This window comes from Tupaia chinensis, unplaced genomic scaffold (assembly GCF_000334495.1).
Source record: "Tupaia chinensis unplaced genomic scaffold, TupChi_1.0 Scaffold000187_1, whole genome shotgun sequence".
NCBI classification, from domain to species: Eukaryota; Metazoa; Chordata; class Mammalia; order Scandentia; family Tupaiidae; genus Tupaia; species Tupaia belangeri.
The window spans coordinates 4,913,821-4,920,743 of NW_006159662.1; positions in this window are offsets into that span (position 1 = coordinate 4,913,821).

Below are 6,923 nucleotides of genomic sequence, written 5' to 3' on the forward strand. Positions count from 1 at the left end.
TCGTTATTGGACACTGGCACCTAACCCACATTGAAAACATTTAGAGGGCAGGACTTAGCCCACATTTCACTCTGTGGACTAGCAATTTTGTTCTAAGAGCAGAGGATTGAGATAACTGGGTATAGAGGAAAGAATAAGACTTAGGTGCAAAGTCTGAACAAATTATTGTGCTTGCGAACAAATTACTTGGCCACCCTGAGATAATAATACATTGCTTAACAAGGTTTAAGTGAGGATTAAATGAAATGGCATTTCCACAGTGATCAATGTATGGACAGAAGTCTGAACTACTCTTTTCTATTTTTCCCAAGTCTTTTCAAGAGGGCCTAGGAGGAGTCACACCCAAGAACATTAACAGACCATTATTTTTCCCATTTAACAGGATTCTTCCTAAATCCTATCCCTGGCATAGTATCTTTGAGATGTATATTCAACTGACTGCAGTGTATTATTTTGCTAACCTCTTCCCAAGGCACAGAACTTCCCTTTCCTTGAGATGTAGATTAAGCATTTCTTTGTGACTCTCTTCCCAGAACACAGATTTTCCCTTCCAATCACCAGCCTAGGAATTGTGAAACCTACCTATAACCTACAAGCCCCTGCTTCCACATGTTCCACCTCTTTGGCCAGACCAATGGAAATCTCTTCACTAATTTTGTCTGTCAATCTCAAAAACAAATAAAAGGAACCCCTGTACGTGATCACCTGAGAAAGGCATGTATGCCTCTTCTCCGGGCCTAGGTCACTCATATTTGGCTTGGAAATAAACCACATTAATTATTAATTATTAATTTTTACAGTTGGTTATTTTTCCATTGATAAATGTATTAGAGCACTCATGAAATTGTAGTTATTTTTGTATAGAATTTTGCATGTGAGATCAGCAGATGGCATACTGTTTATGTTGCTGGACTCCTATATGGTCATTCAAGTCCCTGATCTGGCAGCTTCAAACTCACACTGAGTGCAGGTGCATGTGTGCCCAAAATCCTGACAGTGGAGAAGGGATTGTGGCATGGCCACGCCCCCGGGAGATGATTTCTCACATTCTGTCTGTCTCTCCAGCAAGCACGCATGCCCTATAGCAAAAATCTCTTTAAAAATTTGCATGTTTGGGACCAGCAGTTGGCGTAATGACTATGTGGCTGGACTCCCATGCAATCTACCACGGTTCAAGTCCCGGACTTAGTGGCTTAAATTCACACCAGGAACATGTGCATGCGTGCCTAAGATCCTGAGAGGAGAATGGAGAAGGAATTGTGGTGTGGCCATCCCCTCTGGGGGGTGATTGCTAGCTTTCTGTCTCTGTATCTCTCTGTCTTTCTGGCAAACACACACACTCTACAGTAAAAACCTCTCCAAAAAAATAATAGTAATAAATTGCATGTGTTATGTTTTCTAATGAAAGTTTAGAAACACTCATTAATCCTATTGTGTTTTCCTACTGGCATTTCAGGTATTTCTCATTTCTGAATAAACTTGAAGGGACAGTGGTCAATGCTTTAGAGTTTTTAGTTTCCAAAGCACCTTAGCTAAATGACTGACGTATAAATCAATACTGAGATGCTCAAAGTGATGCCCTTATCCCAGAATGATTTCATGAGGTCAATAATTCTTTTTTTAAATAATTCTTTTATGATGCAAATTAAAAATTCTCTAGTTGATCTTGAGATATTCCAATTTTATGTGCTATGATGAATTTCTTTAAAACAGGTCCCTCTGTATTAATTTTTTAAAAAAATTTTTGAGAGGTTTTTGCTTTAGGGCACATGCGCTCGCCAGAAAGACAGAGAGACAGAAAGTGAGAAATCACCTCTGGGGAGGATGGCCATGCCACAATCCCTTCTCCTCCATTCAGCCCTCAGGATCTTGGGCTCAAACACACACATGCCCGGTATGAGTTTAAGTCACTGAGTCCGGGACTCAAACCCCGGTTGACTACATAGGAGTCTAGCGACATAGCCATTATGCCAACCGCTGCTCCCAATTTTAAAAATATTTTAGAGGTTTTTTTTTGCTGTAGAGTGTGTGTGCTCGTGGAAAGACAGAGACAAAAAGCAAAAAATCACCCCCACCCCCATGGGATGGCTACACTACAATCCCTTCTCCATTCTCCTCTTGAGATTTTGGGCATGCATGCACACACCTGGCATGAGTTTCAAGATGCCAAGTCTGGGACTCAGGCCGCAGTCAACCATATGGTAGTCCAGGCCCCCAACCACCACACCACCTGCTGGCCCCCATTTTTAAATATTCTCACTTTTAGGAATGTAAGTCCTGGGGGAATGGCTTAAAGTTGAAAAATCAGAACCCTGAAGCTTCATTTCTTACCTCAGAAATCATTTTTCTATCTTAAATGATTATTTCAGTGTCTGGCTTCAAAGTCATGGAATTTTGGAATTAGAACAGCTGCATAGGCGATCCTAATTCCTTCTGCTTCAGGAATCTTACTGTATAGTATCCATTACAGATGGCATTCCACCCATGACTCGTGTAGCACTAGGGCCAAGGGAGTCACTGTTTCATAATGCAATTCGTTCTAAAGCAACTCTGGTTCCAGAGAAGTATTTCTTATGGTAAAGCAGGGATCAATATCCCTGTAACACCCCACACTTGGCCTTCAAATTATTTTGAAATCTCTCGCTCTTTAGAGCAGGAGAAGTTGATGTAATAAGGGGCAGCAGGTGGCGTGGTGCTTAAGGGCACTTGGTCTCACACATGGCTGACCAGTTCTCGAGTCCTGGACTGGTGGCTTGCTTTCTCACTTTCCCTTTTTCATTTTCTCTCTCTCATTCTGTCCGTCTCTAGTCAAATTAAAATAAATAAATAAAGTTAAATAAAATAATTCTTTTAAAAAAAGAGAAGTTGATGTAATTAGTATAAAATTAATGATCTCATAGCTCGAGTGTTTTAAGAGAAAATGTGAGCCATCTTACTATTTGTTGAATGAACTTGAAGGGGGATTGCAATGTCCAGCGCCTACAGAGGGGCATTAGAACTAGTCAGAGGGTTTGGTAGGGGGGCCATTGTACCGGCACTGGCGTGCACGGAGAACCACAATCCAGCCAGCACCCCTCAGCTCCGTCTTAGTATAGCTGAAGCAGTTTCACAGTGCTGGTCGACGACTACAGAGATGCTAGCTGATTTTGCAAAATTTTAGAATTTGAAAGACCTTCAAGTCCATCTACCCAAGATACTCTGAATTATCAACTATTATTCTGCCTTTGGGTTCTTTTTGGGTTCTTAACTAGCTAGTGGATCACAATCTCTGCTGAAGTTGGAAAAGCCCAGGGTGCTTCACACAAGTCCGCATTAGTCTCCTCTCCCTGAGAGTCTGGTTTAATCGATCTGGGATGAGAGCCAGGTGAGAATCATTTCAAAAGTCCCCCAGGGGAACCAGCCGATGGCATAATGGATATATTGCTGGACTCCCACGTAGTTGACCGTGATTTGAGTCCTGAACCTGCTGGCTTAAAACTCACACCGGGCACATGTGCGTTGCATGCCCAAATCCTGAGAAGAGAATGGAGGAGAAGGGATTGTGTGTGGCCATCCTCCTGGAGGGTGATATCTCATTTTCTGTCTCTCTGTTTCTCGTCTGTCCTGTGAGCGCATGTGCCCTATAGCAAAAACATTCTCCCTCAAGAAAAAAAAAAAAAACAACAAAGTTCCTCAGGTGATTCTCACATGCAAAACAAGCTTGAGAATTGTTGTTAGAGGTCCGCAGATGAGATAGTCGTGTCCACAGCTACTAAGGGGTAAGACAGGACAAAAGGTGACCAGAGGTCACCTCTGTGGCACTCTCTGCTTCTAATTCTAACCAGTCTTTTAAGAGGTTTTTTTCCTAGTGAGCCAGTCACAAAAAAACAAATACTACATTTCCACTCATATATCACATACTTAAGAATAGTCAAGGGTAATAATAATAATCTAGAAAAAAAATGAAAAGCTATTTGCTGCTGCTGATGTGGATAGCAATGTCTTTATCTCGGCCGATATGCATGGTAATCATGCGGGAGAAAGAAATGTTATACACTGTAAAGATATATGTGATCACATTCAGAGAAGCTCTGCTCTAAACTTCATCTTCTAGACTCCTGAAATACTCAGACAAGAAGCCATTTTAAAGCTGAGGTGTGTCCTGGCCTGTTCAGGGAAGCTATGCTCTAACTTCATCTTCTAGACTCCTGAAATATTCAGACAAGTGGAGGAGAGATTTTGTCACAGAATGACCAGAAACCACCGCAGAGGCACAAGAAACATGAGAAACCAAGAAAATATCTCTCCCCTAAGGGAAAAGAACAATCCCTCAGTACAGACAGTACAGTAGAATTCTTGGAAATGTCTGGTAGAGAATTCAGAACATTCAGAGTGACAAAACTAAACAAGATGCAAGAGCTGAGAGATAATGAACTCCAGAAGATGCAGGAGAAGAGGGACAATGAGTTCCGGAGGTGTTGAAGTTCTTCCATGATCTGAAAGAGGAAATATCCACCATAAAAAAGAATCAAGTGGAGCTATTAGAGATGAAGGCTGCTATTCAGGAAATCAAAACCTCCCTCAAAAGTATTAAAAGCAGATCAGGGGACCAGCAGTTGGCGTAATGGCTACTTTGCTGGACTCCCATGTAGTCGACTGCAGTTCGACTCCCAGACCTGGTGGCTTAAACTCACCGGGTGCGTGTGTGTGCGTGCCCAAGATCCCAAGAGGAGAATGGAGGAGAAGGGATTGCGGCATGGCCATCCCCCTGGCAGGTGATTGCTCGCTTTCTGTCTTTATGTCTTTCTCTGTCTTTTGCACGTGCCCTTATAGCAAAAACCTCTCAAAAAAAAAAAAAAGCAGATTAGTCCATGCAGAATATCGAATCTCAGATGTAGAAGGCAAAACCTCTGATCTAGAAAAAAAAAAACCTGAGAAAATAAACCCCCAAAATTGAGAATACTATATTAGAGACACCACACAGCATTAAACGTCCAAACATCTGGATAATCAGTACCCCAGAAGATGAAGAAACTAATAAGGGCATTGATCATCTATTCCATGAAATCCTGGAAGAAAACTTTCCAAATCTAGAGAGGCACCAAATATCCAGACCCAAGAAATACAAAGGACCCCTAATAGAATCAACTCAAGAGGATCTTCTTCAAGGTACATCATAGCAAGACTGGCCCAAATCTACAGACAAAGACAAGATATTAAAATTGACAAGACAGCGACATCAGGTTACTTATAAAGGTTATCCAATCATGTTAACCTCAGACCTGTCATCAGAAACAATGTGAGCAAGGAAAGAATGGAAAAATATATTCAAAGTGTTAAGTGAAAAACAGTTTCAACGAAGAATACTATACCTGGAAAGATTATCTTTCATGTGGAAAGAAAGGATAAAAACATTCTCAGATAACCAAGACCATTCTCAGATAAACAAGACCTGAAAGAATTTGCCAATAACAGACCCACTCTTCAAGAAGTTCTGAAAGGAGTGCTCTACCAGGAAAACTAGACACATACAGAAATAAGAGAACAAAAAGCAACCAAGAAAATGACCAATTTAATGCTAGGGCCAAGAAATATCAGTAATAACATTGAATGTTACCTTCCAGGATTTAAACGGGAAGATTGGACCACAGTAACACTGCATATTCAACAGAAGAGAGTTTTACCTTAAGACTGAACTGGAGAAATAGAATTTTATGACTTTTGAGTAATATATTACTGATTTTTTTTTTACTATGTTTTCTTTTCCCAATTTAAGCATTTTACTTTCTTCTGAGTTCTTGATAGGTTCAGTGATTTGTTAAAATATTTTTGTTTGTAGGAACCAACAGTTAGCGTAATGGCTATGTCGCTGGACTCCCACGTAGTCGACGGCGGTTTGCATCCTGGATCCGGTGGCTTAAAACTGAAGCCGGGCGCGTGTGCGTGCGTGCCCAAGATCCCAAGAGGAGAATGGAGGAGAAGGAATTGCGGCGTGACCATCCCCCTTGGGGGGTGATTTCTCGCTTTCTGTCTCTATGTTTCTCTCTGTCTGGCGAGCACACGTGCCCTATAGCGAAAATCTCTCAAAAAAACATTTTGTTTGTTTTGTTTTGTTTTGTTGTTTTTGTTTTTTAAGAGGTTTTTCCTACAGGGCACGTGCACTCGCCAGACAGACAGAGAGAGACATAGAGATAGAAAGTGATTGCGCCGCAATCCCTTCTCCTCCATTCTCCTCTCAGGATCTTGGGCACGCACACACACGCGCCTGGCGTGAATTTTAAGCCACCGGGTCCAGGACCACGGTCAATTATGTGGGAGTCCAGCAACATAGCCATTACACTAACTGCTGGTTCCCCCTAAAGAATTTTGAAGAGGAGGTGCAGCAGATGGCATGGTGGTTAAGGTGCTAGACTCCCACATGGCTGACCGTGGTTTGAGTCCTGGACCTGATAGCTTGCTTTCTTACTTTTCCTATCTCTTGCTCTGTATCTCTCTCAGGTGAACACATGTGCCCTATAGCAAATTTCAAAACAATAAAAATAATAAAATCGAACAAATAATTCTTAAACAATAATTTTAAGAAGGAAATATGTTTTGCTATCAGCTATCATGCAATTCTTTCTAGGTTCTAAAGATGATCTTAATCTGGAATAATGAAAATGACTGCTCTACAGAAAAGACCCTCACCTAGCTCATCCATGTGTATTAAATCAAAATACTTTTTCTGCTTCATTTTGGATAGGTTTAAAGTCCATAGGTGCTGTGATCCTATAATTATATAGAAAACAGCAACATAGGATGCCCTTCCATTTACATTTATGTCCTGATAAACCCATCATAAGTTGAAAATATGGTAAGGTGAAAATGCCATTAAGCCCAAAATGGTGTTTTGTAGACTTGATGGTGGTTTTTTTTTTTTTTTTTTTTTTTTTTCCTACGGGGGC